Source organism: Nicotiana tabacum, chromosome 20, assembly GCF_000715075.1.
Source record: "Nicotiana tabacum cultivar K326 chromosome 20, ASM71507v2, whole genome shotgun sequence".
In the NCBI taxonomy this organism is placed as follows: domain Eukaryota; kingdom Viridiplantae; phylum Streptophyta; class Magnoliopsida; order Solanales; family Solanaceae; genus Nicotiana; species Nicotiana tabacum.
The window spans coordinates 22,492,892-22,505,863 of NC_134099.1; positions in this window are offsets into that span (position 1 = coordinate 22,492,892).

Sequence of the window (12,972 nt, forward strand, 5' to 3'; positions counted from 1 at the left end):
AATGTGTATATTAACCACCTGAAAAATATTGATGTGCCCCAAAAACTTACGCACATCGGTATTTACGTCAGGCCAATAAAAAAATTGATATTTGCTATTTAATCTAACTATAATTATTCGTGCTCAATCATGGTGTGAATAGTTAATTTTTGACCATATTTTAATTTATTTTCATTTTTTCCGCTCACTTTTTACTTCCACACTTTCTTCATTCACTACTCACTTTCTCCACTCACTACCCACTTTCCCCACTCATATTTTCCACTCTCCCTACTTTCCCCCCTCATGTTCCCCGCTCTCTCCAAAAATATTTTCTCCACCCACTCCTTCATCATTCTCTCTACATATAACACACACACAAAACAAAAGGATGGGGGATCTGAAGAAGAAAGGGAGGGGAAAATGCATAGGAATAAGCAGCTGAAAATTGGCTCTCTTTGATCGGCTTTGCTCCCTCGTAACAACAGCTCAAAAAAATTCTAGGGGAGAACTAGTAAAATCCTTGCTCCAAAATTATCCCAACCTCAGCTGAAAAACAGCCACTCAAAACCAGCAAAACACCTGCGAAAATAAGTCCAAAAAATACAGTCAAACCCAGCTACAAAACTGTTGAAAAACCAGTCATAAATCTCCATCGAAACAGCCATCAACTTTAGCAAAAAAGAGCTGTATTTTCATTCCAAAAATCAGCCATGAAATAGTCGTTGAGGTTAGTGGCGAAGGTACTGTCCGAGGTTCACGACTCAAGGTTCAGTCCCTGTTTTCGTTTTCCGATCAGATTCGATTCACCGGAGTTTGTTGTAACCAAGCTCACCTTTAATACAAAGGATTCAATTGTTGAGGTTCAGTTTTCTTCTATATCTTTATCTCTAATATCAAGTGAAATAAAATAGATAAATTGTTCCATGACTTTGATACTATTTTTCGTTATATGCCTGTAGACGTTAATATCATTTTTTTTGTTATTTTTCTTGATATTTGTTGTGCTTTTATTTTAATAGACTATTTCTGAAATTAATGTCTTATTGTGACTAGAATGCTAAGCATGCTTTTGTTCAATTGTTATCATGATTTAGCATGTTATAATTTAGACAATATTTTAATGTAAGTTGATAAATTAATTAATGAAAAGCAAGGTTTTGATTAGATTTGAGCGAATTTAATTTTTGTTGGTTTGGACTTTCAGTTGGATTGTGGATTTTGGCTAATATGTTCATAGGATATTCATTTAAAGTGACCTTACTTGAATTGGTTGGATTTAAATAATTTCAAATTGCCAAGCTCAACACAATATAAACTAGTGAATAAATTTGGTCCGTTTTTCCTTAGTTAATTAGTTTCGCTTCTTCCACAAATAAATTTCATAAATTTGGAATATTCATGAATACCGTAGTTTGCTTTAGGCACGCAATTAAATTATTATAACTACGGGTACGGTTCCCGTGGCGTGGTTGTGATACCTAATTTCAAATTAAGATTAAAAATAGGAGCACCTTTAGTTTGCCTTTTAAAATATATAAACCTTTTCTTAAAATAATTTGAGGCGTGTCATGCCATATAAAACCCCTAAGCTCATGGCCCTCACAAAACTAGCTAGCTTTAATAGACAATTTGAGGTGTGCCATTTTCATTAAGTAACCCATGGCCCTCTTGTAATTAACACTAACTCTTTTAAAATCGGGGTATGCCATCAATTGAATTTACCATGGCGCTCGTAAACTTTGTTATTAATTTGAAATTTCGTAGTTGCTTTAGGCGCGTTCTTTAAATTGATTTTCTCTTATTTATTAAATTCGGGTATGAATTTCATGTGACCCAATTTCAATTCTTAACAACGTTAAATAGAACGTGTCGTGAACCGCGGGTGCATTTCATGTGGCATGGTTCAAAGCATGTTTTAAATAACGTTGAATCTTCCTGAAATAATTAAAAGCGGATTAATAAGCTAAAAGTGCACCATAGGTTTAAAACGTGTATTAAAATCAGATAATAGGTCAATTATAATAGTTTGAGCGACCGTGCTAGAACAACGGAACTCGAAAATGCCTAACACCTTCTCCCAGGTTAACAGAATTCCTTACTTAGAATTTCTGGTTCGCAGACTTCAAAAGGAAAGTCGAATTTTCTCGATTTGGAATATAAAAATAAATCGGTGACTTGGGACACCAATTAAAATATTCCAAGTGGCGACTCTAAAAATTAAATAAATAATCTCATTTCGAATAATGTCACTTAAATTGGAAAAACTCCCCCCGACTCGAGCTGTCCGCTCGGGTAAGCCAGGTCTAGAACAATACACCTAAGTTTTTAAACCTAGAATAACACAGCCTCATGCCGGATCCCTAGTAGGAACGTTTGTTTGCATCACGTGCATTTGACATTGGGGACTCAACACAGGGGTTGGGTCCGTCTAGGATAGGTGTACGCAAATTAAAAAGACTATCCTGATGCATCTTACGTGCTACTTGCGCATCTGTTTGTTTCGGCTTGCATGTTGACCAGCTTTTATAATAGAGAAAGAAAATCAAAAAAAAATCAAAAATCAAAAATAGTAGTGAGAGGTAGGTATTTAGAAAATTCTGAAACTCTGCCGAATTTTGAAAAAAAAAAAAGTCATTTCAAAATGAGCCAAAATTTTCAAGTGCCATATTTCCCCTGTTCCGTCAAAACTGACCGAAATACGCGGGTCTGATTCTCACCGGATGTGAGATACGTAGGCAAACCTTATCGGTTCCGACCCCAATTTTTAAAAATCCAAAAATATTTTCCTTTAGTTCCTTCTTTAGAAATCTTTCATTAAAAATTCAAAAAAAAAAGAAGTTTTTTTAAAACTCAAAAAAAAAAAAGAAATAAAAAGAAAAATCAATAAAATCAAAATCCAAAATACGAGTTTCCTTTATTTTGAAATATTTATTTTTTCAAAAAAAAATCAAAAAAATCAGGAAAAAAAAAGAATTAAAAAAAATCTTTTCCTTGTTTAAAAGTCTTTCTTTCGTAAATGTCAAAAAGAATTGTTGAAAAATTGAAGTCCAAAAATATTTTTGCTTTTCTTTAGAAGCACTTTTGTAAATAAATAAAAAGCTCAGAAATTCAAAACATGTTTCTTAAAAAATCCCTCTTTCGAAAATTAAGAGGCAATATCCAAAATCCAAAAATATTTTCTTTCTTCTGTAGAAAAAGAGAAAACAAATGAAAATTCAAACAAAAATATTTTCCTTTTACTTTTGAAATTCCCAAAGTTCCAATCAAAAGAAAGGAATTTTTAGAAGTCTTTCTTTCAAAAATAAAAGAAAATCAAAATCAAAAATCCAAAAAAAAAAAAGTATTTCCTTTCTTCTTTTAGAAGCATTTTTTTTAGAAAAATCCAAAAGAAAGAAAAAATCATTAGAAAAAAAATTCAAAAAATCAAAAATATTTTTCGTTTGCCTTAAAGCTTTCATGGTGTGAGTTTTATAAAAAGTAAAAAAAGGTTAGTTTACTTATTTCATTTCCGATCTTCCCGAACTACGCAAGATCTGATTCATGCGACGTCATGATACGTAGGCAATTCCCATGGATTTGATCATGGCCATAAAATCAGTTGAGTAAAAAATAAATTGAGAAAAAAAGAGTGAAAAAAAAAGATGAAGAAAAGAGAGAGAGAGAGAGAGACCAAAAAAAAAAGTGTGACAAACAAAAGAGAAAAAGAGAGTGCAAAAAATAAAAGAGCGACAGAAACGAAATGAAAAAAATCAAGAGTGATTAAAGAGAGGCAGAAATAAAAGAGGTGCATACTGAAAGAGTTAGTTAAGGCCAGGATGAAACATGCAATCGTTCAAACACATGATAGAAGTGTTTAACTGTTAGGTGCATTGCATCCCAACGTGCGATTTCCTATATGTTAAATGTTTCAAAACTAACAAGGTTGTTGGGTGTGCAAATTAGCCAGGTTTTGGTGGTTGGTTTTGTTGGTAGTCTAGCATCCCCTCCTTCACAATATCCAAAGGCACAGATGGCCTCTGCAAGCAATCTCCAAATCATCGGTCCTAAGGATAGCCCGACATCGACTATTCTGCAGCTAGAATTAGCAGTTGCTGAAGAGAATAAGATGTTGCGTCTCTGCATATTGAAAATATGGGATGCCGGTCTAATGGTAGTGAACCGCCAAGTGCAATCTCTGGGTTCCCTGAGTTAATCCCCAAGTCAAGTAATGTTACCAACGCTCATGTGCCCAATCCACTCATCCCATGCGGGCACCCTCCAATACCGTTCAGTGATCCTGGCATGCCTTTTATAGTTTTTCCCCAGGTGCCAGTTTTCTGGGTACCTCCAATATTGTTCTCTACAGCACCAGTCTACACAAGAACACAACCAACTTTACCACGGCCATATGTTGAGCCTCCGATGTTCACCTTTCAGAGCCCACAGTTTCAATAAGAAATAACATATGTGACCCCATACTCTTTCACTCAATCTCAGCAATGTGATCTCTCGGGGAAGCAAGAAAGGGTTGTTAAAAATTCCGAGCAAGAAGAAATGGCTCGGAAGATGAAGAGCCTGGAACAAATCTTGAAAAACATGCAAGGTCTGAGTGGTCAAAAGAGTGTCTCGTACTTTGACCTCTGTATGTTTCCCCATGTCCACTTGTCAGTTGGCTTCAAGATGCCAAAATTTGAAAAGTACAACGGGCACAGAGACCCGGTCGCTTATCTGAAACGATATTGTAACCAGTTAAGGGGTGCTGGTGGAAAAGAGGAGCTGCTAATGGCCTATTTTGGGGAAAGCCTCATCGGAATCGCTTCTGAGTGGTATACAAATCAAGAAATTACTCATTGGCATGTGTGGGACGATATGGCTCAAGATTTTATCCGTCAATTTCAATATATTGTGGACATCGCTCCCGACATAAACTCCTTGTCTAATTTGAAAAAGAAAACCGCGGAAAGCTTCCGCGAATATGCTATCAAATGGCGTAAGCAAGCTGCCAGGGTAAAGCCTCCAATGGATGAACTTGAAATGGTCACGATCTTTCTACAGGCCCAAGAGGCGGACTACTTCCAGAACATGATGTCCACTATGGGAAAGCCGTTCGCGGAGGCTATTAAAATTGGGGAAATAGTTGAAAACGGTGTAAAAATAGGTCGAATCTTGAGTTATGCTGCTTTTAAGGCCACATCATAGTCTACTTAGAATAGTTCGGAGGGTTTGAAGAAATGAGAGTGAAGAGGTAGCCATGATGGTTTCAAGCTTGAGGGGGCCCGCAGGTCATTCAGCCATTCATATGTGCCTCCTATCGCCCCAACACACCACTATCCCCTTTAAGGTGATGCTTATGTCGTGGCACCGCCTCCCTGTGCGGTGATGAGCGCACAATCTTACACCCAGCCAAAACATTATACACAAAACCGAGCTCCACCTCCCAGAAACGCCCATCCTTACCAAGCTTCATATAATCCTTAACCAAATGTTCCCCAATACAATTCTCGCCCAAGATAGCCTTTCAGAAAGAATCAGTTTACCCATATTGGTGAATCGTATTCAAGCTTGTTCCAAAAGCTAATCATATTAAATCTATTGCAGCCAGTGGCCCCAAACCAGCCGAACCCCGAGTCCCCCTTGCACCGAGCTGATGCTATATGTGAATACCACTCTGGAGCTGTGGGACACAGTACAAAGGACTATTGGATCCTCAAAAGGGCAGTTGAAGATCTGATTGAAGCTGAAAGAATCATTTTTTGGGATGAAGAAGCTCCTGATGTGACGAACAATCTATTGCATGCCCACAACATCGAGCCAATAGTCGGAATGATTTGTGAAGCTGAGGAATTTGATCCGACACTGAAGGCCATTTCAGCCATTGCCGAGACGGAAGAAAAGCAAAAAAATGGTAGCCAAGCCTGAAAGTTCCCCATCATACGGGAGTCCCGGTAGTCAGTCTTGCTATCCTTTTTGCGTCCGGATTATCTTAGGTTGCGATCCGGATGTTTTACTTTATTGTCTTACTTTCCGATCTAATCCCTTCTATCTTCAAAAATTGAAAAAATAAAAAAAATCAAATGAAATTAATATTTCATTGTCCAAGAATGTCTCTTTTCTTAATCTCGTCATTTTGCTCATTCTCTTTTTAGTTCTATTAAATGCAGATTTCAATAACATGACATGCTTGCGGACTTCATGCCCGGATCTTAAAACGTTGTCAGACCTCGAAATAATGAATCAAGAATTAGATCGCAATGAAGATTAACTTAAGGAAATAAAATAAAGAGTTGGAACAGCTGAAGAAAAATTGGTTCCAGATTGAAAAGGTCCATACATAGTAACAAGAGTACTGTCGAAAAAGTGCGTTGTACTTGGGACACATTGAAGGAAATGTCTCTGAAATAACTGTCAATACAAATGCAGTAAAAAGGTACTATGTTGTATCCTCTATATAGAATTAATGTTCTCCGGCTGGGATGAAAAAGACTTTCTTTCTCACTATCCAAATACTCAACCCTTTGCAAACCCTTTGAGCCGGTCACTCTTCCTTGATTGCCCTTTTTGGAACCTGAAAGTGTTATTGAAAAATGAAATGAAAAATTAAAAATATGAAAAGAAAAGGAAAAGAAAAATACAGAAAAAGGGGGAAAAAGGGCAAAAAGAAAAAGAAATGAAAAGGAGAGGAAAAGAAAGATACAAGAAAAAGGGGGAAGAAAAGAGAAAAAAACGAAAAAGAGAAAAAGAGAAAAAAAAAGGAAAGGAAAAGAAAGATAAAACAAAGTAGAAGAAAAACAAAAAAGAATAAAAAACAAAGTTTCCTGAACTACGTTCGACTTGAGTCCGAAAGGATGCCTAGGCAGCCTCTCTCTGGGGTTCAGTCACACCAAAACAAAAATCTAATTTTCCCCGAAAAGTGAAACTGGGTAAGATGTTATAATGGTTCGGCGATGATCCCGCCTGAATGGTTCTAAAGTTGTAATTCGATCCAAGTTCTTTTTACCCAAACATTGCTCAAGTCCTTCCGATCAATCGGTGAAAGGTGTTCAAAATCAGAGAACGCAGTTGTTTGGATTCGATGCAATCAAGATGAGAGAAATAAAATGAGAGAGTCTTATTGGTGAAAACCTACGAGCACCGTAAGGCAATGGTGAGCAGAGAAACTGAAAAACGAGAGAGTTTTGTTAGTGAAAACTCGTAAAGAGCACTATAATGCAACAATGAGAAGAGAAATGAGAGAGGTTGATTGGTGAAAACCTACAAAGGGTGCCGTTGATCGAAAAGAAGAAACCCCTCACCACCATTAGTACTGAAAGATTCATGGCAAGGTTTCTTGGTTTTAAAACACGGGTTGCAATGGGTTTATGAGAAGTTGGATAGTTGTTGCAGATCAAGTATCCAGTCCAAGAAACATGTCATGTCTATTGAAGTCTGCATGCGCTCCAGATAAGTCCTTCTTTCCTCCCTGAAAGGGACACTTCTCCTTAAATTCACTTTCTTGTCCTTTGTTTTATTTTCTTTGAATCCTTTTCGGTCTAACTCTGTTCCGAAACTAATACAAAGAAAAGGTGGCAAGATTGGTTTTACAGGGTTCTGCTTAACAAAAGCCAAGTCCAAAGGAAAGTACCCAGCCTCAGCGGGTGCATCAGGTCGATCCCGACTGGCCATGATGGCCGATGCTTTGAAATCAAAGTCATTGAAAATGAAAAGAAATCCAAAGTCAAAAGCACCTAGAGGTAGAATAAGGTGAAAAGACCAAAGCCCCACGTGGTTGAACCGTCATCTGGAAAGTTTAGAAATTTTAGTTCCTCGGTTTTAGGAGAGATATCAATCTTCAGAAAAGTCAGCAAACAGCAGAGGTTCTCACCAAAAGAGTTGGGCCGAGATCAAATGATCAAAAACAATCAAGGCAACAAAACTAACCACCGTTTCAAACTAGCAGTTGTTCTTTGTTTGAAAAAATTGAAACAGGTACAATCCAAAGCAACCGTGCAAGAAGCAGGTGCAACCAAAACGGAAAAGAAATGCACAAGTGCTAAAAACAGCTTTGCAGCAATAATCAATCAAAAAGGAAAGTCTCCTCCAAATTCTTTCCTGCATTTTTACTAAAAAAATGAGAAAATGAAATGAAATGAAAAAAAAAGAGATAAGAAGAAAATTCAAACAAAAATGATAGTTTATAATCCCCAATCTCAATCATTTACGCTTTTGCCAACGTAGGGTCTCCAACCCCTAGTTGAGATTTTTTAGACATAGGGTCTCCATCCCTAGTCGCATTTTGCCAACACAGGGCTCCAATCCCTAGTTGAGATTTTAGACATAGGGCCTCCATTCCCTAGTCGCCTTTTGCCAACATAGGGCTTCAATCCCTAGTTGAGATTTTTAGACATAGGGCCTCCATTCCCTAGTCGCATTTTGCCAACATAGGGCTCTCCAATCCCTAGTTGAGATTTTTTAGACATAGGGTCTCCATCCCCTAGTCGCCTTTTGCCAACATCTCCAATCCCTAGTTGGGATTTTAGACATAGGGCCTTCATTCCCTAGTCTCTTTTTGTCAACATAGGGCTCTAATCCCTAGTTGAGATTTTTAGACATAGGGCCTCCATTCACTAGTTGCCTTTTGCCAACATAGGGCTCCAATCCCTAGTTGAGAATTTTTTAGACATAAGGTCTTCATCCCCTAGTCGCCTTTTGCCAACATAGGGTCTCCAACCCCTAGTTGAGATTTTAGACATAGTGCCTCCATTCCCTAGTCTCTTTTTGCCTACATAGTGCTCCAATCCCTAGTTGAGATTTTTAGATATAGGATCTCCATCCTCTAGTCGCCTTTTGCCAACATAGGGCTCCAATCCCTAGTTGAGATTTTAGACATAGGTCCTCCATTCCCTAGTCGCCTTTTGCCAACATAGAGTCTCCAACCCCTAACTGAGATTTTAGACATAAGGTCTTCATTCCCTAGTCGCATTTTGCCAACATAGGGTTCCAATCCCTAGTTGAGATTTTTAGACATAGGGTCTCCATTCCCTAGTCGTCTTTTGCCAACATAGGGCTCCAATCCCTAGTTGAGATTTTTTAGACATAGGGTCTCCATCCCTTAGTCGTCTTTTGCTAACATAGGGTCTTCAACCCCTAGTTGAGATTTTAGACATAGGGCCTCCACTCCCTAGTCGTCTTTTGCCAACATAGGGTCTCCACTCCCTAGTTGACTTTTAGTATAGATATAGGGCTCCACTCTCCAATACCTTTCCCAAGGATACACTATCCTGATTTTATTGCTTTCAATAAAGAGGTAGTTTAGATTTTGTTAACTCCCGAAATTTTCCTAGTGAAAATTGGGGCAGAAAAATTTCGTTAGTTTGTTTGCTTTGGTGCCTGAACAAGTTTTCACCGTGAGGAACAAAGTTTTAGATGACCAAAAGAAGAATTCTCAACCCGAACAAAAAGAAAAAGAAAAAAAAAAGTTGAACTCAAAGTGCAGAAGCGGAGAAAAGATGTGGACTGCTCAAGACATAGTCACAAGCTCTGCATGTCCCGTCTTGATCCGAAAAGCTGGAGAAGAATGAACCAGCGGTTGCAGCTAACCAGCATCAAGATTCATATCAGAGTATGCAGGAAGAACCATCCAAGACTCAAGATCAAACTTCAGAAGAATCATAGATAGGAATCTTGTAAATCATAGCTGATAGACTTGTTTAGTTTGTTTTTTTTATTTTTGATGTAATAACAGGGTCGCGGACCGGAACCTCAATCGAACCTCATTCGACTCTCGAACTAATCATTCCATCATTCTTCTTGAACTACACGCGACCTGATTCCCTTATGACCCGGGATATGTAGGTTGTCCAAAATCAGGACTCGGTTGCACACTTTCCTTTGCTTATTTTTCCTTTTGAAAAAAATAAAAAAATAAAAAAGGATTTGTTCAAAAATTAGTCACATGGCTCACCTTATCTTTGCTTGAAAACTCTTCATGTCTCTAAGCAAAGAGGGGCAACTGTGAGCAACTAATTTTTGACTATATTTGAATTTATTCCCACTTTTTTCACTCACTTCCTACTTTTCTCACTTTCTCCACTCACTACCCACTTTCTCAATTTTCCCCACTCATGTTCCCCACTCTCCCCAAAAATATTTCCTCCACCCACTCCTTCATCATTCTCTCTACATATAACACACACACACACACAACAAAAGGAGGGGGGATCTGAAGAAGAAAGGGAGGGGAAAATGCATAGGAATAAGCAGCTGAAAATTGGCTCTCTTTGATCGGCTTTGCTCCCTCGTAACAACAGGTCAAAAAAATTCTAGGGGAGAACTAGTAAAATCCTTGCTCCAAAATTATCCCAACCTCAGCTGAAAAACAGCCACTCAAAACCAGCAAAACACCTGCGAAAATAAGTCCAAAAAATACAGTCAAACCCAGCTACAAAACTGTTGAAAAACCAGTCATAAATCTCCATCGAAACAGCCATCAACTTTAGCAAAAAAGAGCTGTATTTTCATTCCAAAAATCAGCCATGAAATAGTCGCTGAGGTTTGTGGCGAAGATACTGTCCGAGGTTCACGACTCAAGGTTCAGTCCCTATTTTTGTTTTTCGGTCAGATTCGATTCACCGGAGTTTGCTGTAACCAAGCTCACCTTTAATACAAAGGATTCAATTGTTGAGATTCAGTTTTCTTCTATATATTTATCTCTTATATCAAGTGAAATGAAATAGATAAATTGTTCCATGACTTTGATACTATTTTTCGTTGTATGCCTGTAGATGTTAATATCATATTTTTTTTGTTATTTTCCTTGATATTTGTTATGCTTTTATTTTAATGGACTATTTCTGAAATTAATGTCTTATTGTGACTGGAATGCTAAGCATGCTTTTGCTCAATTGTTATCATGATTTAGCATGTTATAATTTAGATAATATTTTAATATAAATTGATAAATTAATGGATGAAAAGCTAGGTTTTGGTTAGATTTGAGCGAATTTAGTTTTTGGTGGTTTGGACTTTCGGATGGATTGTGGATTTTGGCTAATATGGTCATAGGATATTTATTTAAAGTGACCCTACTTGAATTGGTTGAGTTTAAATAATTTCAAATTGCCAAGCCCAACACAATATAAACTAGTGAATAAATTTGGTCCGTCTTTCCTTAGTTAATTAGTTTCGCTTCTTCCACAAATAAATTTCATAACTTTGGAATATTCATGAACACCGTAGTTTACTTTAGGCACGCAATTAAATTATTACAACTACGGGTACGGTTCCCGTGGCGTGGTTGTGATACCTAATTTCAAATTAAGATTAAAAATAGGAGCACCTTTAGTTTGCCTTTTAAAATATATAAACCTTTTCTTAAAATAATTTGAGGCGTGTCATGCCAAATGAATCCCTAAGCCCATGGCCTTCACAAAACTAGCTAGCTTTTATAGACAATTTGAGGCGTGCCATTTTCATTAAGTAACCCATGGCCCTCATGTAATTAACACTAACTCTTTTAAAATCGGGGTGTGCCATCAATTGAATTTTCCATGGCCCTCGTAAACTTTTGTTATTAGTTTGAAATTTCGTAGTTGCTTTAGGCGCGTTCTTTAAATTGATTTTCTCTTATTTATTAAATTCGGGTGTGCATTTCATGTGACCCAATTTTAATTCTTAACAACGTTAAATAGAACGTGTCGTGGACCGCGTGTGCATTTCATGTGGCGTGGTTCAAGGCATGTTTTAAATAAAGTTGAATCTTCTTAAAATAATTAAAAGCGGATTAATAAGCTAAAAATGCATCATAGGTTTAAAAAGTGTTTTAATATCAGATAATAGGCCAATTATAATAGTTTGAGCGACCGTGCTAGAACCACGGAACTCAGGAATGCCTAACACCTTCTCCCGGGTTAACAGAATTCCTTACTTAGAATTTCTGGTTCGCAGACTTCAAAAAGAAAGTCGAATTTCCTCGATTTGAGATTTAAAAATAAATCGATTACTTGTGACACAAATTAAAATATTCCAAGTGGCGACTCTAAAAAATTAAATAATAATCTCATTTCGAATAATGTCACTTAAATTGGAAAAACTCCCTATATATACCCTCGGGTGTGTAAAAAGGAGGTGTGACACATAGTTAACTTTTATTTTTTTACATGATCTAAAATAATATTTAAATATACTTAGTAATCTAATTGGTTATTCCGTTACGCTCCTAACTTTAAGTAAATCTGAACAAAAATATATTACTGTGAGAGAGCAAATATGAAATCTAAAACGGTGAGGCACGAACTTTCCTTCTTTCTTATAGTCTCATCTTGACCTAACAGTGTAAAATAGTATTTTATGTATAATAATGATTAGTCAATATTGCTAAGACTATTTTCAAGAATTAAAAAATTTCAACTTATGTACACTTTTTGTCTTTATTCGTATAACTATGTTTGGAAGAAGAAGACAAGATTCTTCATAAGTATTTGACGAAGAAATAAGATTAGAACATAAAAAAAGTTAGTGTGGACTATGAATCTCTACACAGCGACCACTACATCACATAAAATTAAACTTATTACTATGATTCTACTAGCCTTTATTTTTAATTTCTTATCAAAATAAAATATCTTGATGACTTAGCAAACCTTCTTGATAAGAAACTTTTTGGTTTAAATATTAGACCAATTGATTTATCAAAAAACTTTGCTGATAAAATTGAAACTGTTTTTGATTATAAAACTGAAACGTGGTTAGAGCTTAATAAGCTCAAGGGTAAATCTACCGTTAAAATGTTCTAGAATCGTAAGGATTGATAAAATTGAGACTGTTTCTGATTATAAAACTGAAACGTGGTCAGAGCTTGTGCTTGAGGAGGGTATATAGCTTTAACAATATTATATATATATATATATATATATATATATATATATATATATATATATATATATATAAGCTATATTCGATATAATATTAGCTATATATAAACTATAGATATAGTTCAAATTAAAGTTTACATTTAATACTTCAAATTAAAGTTCA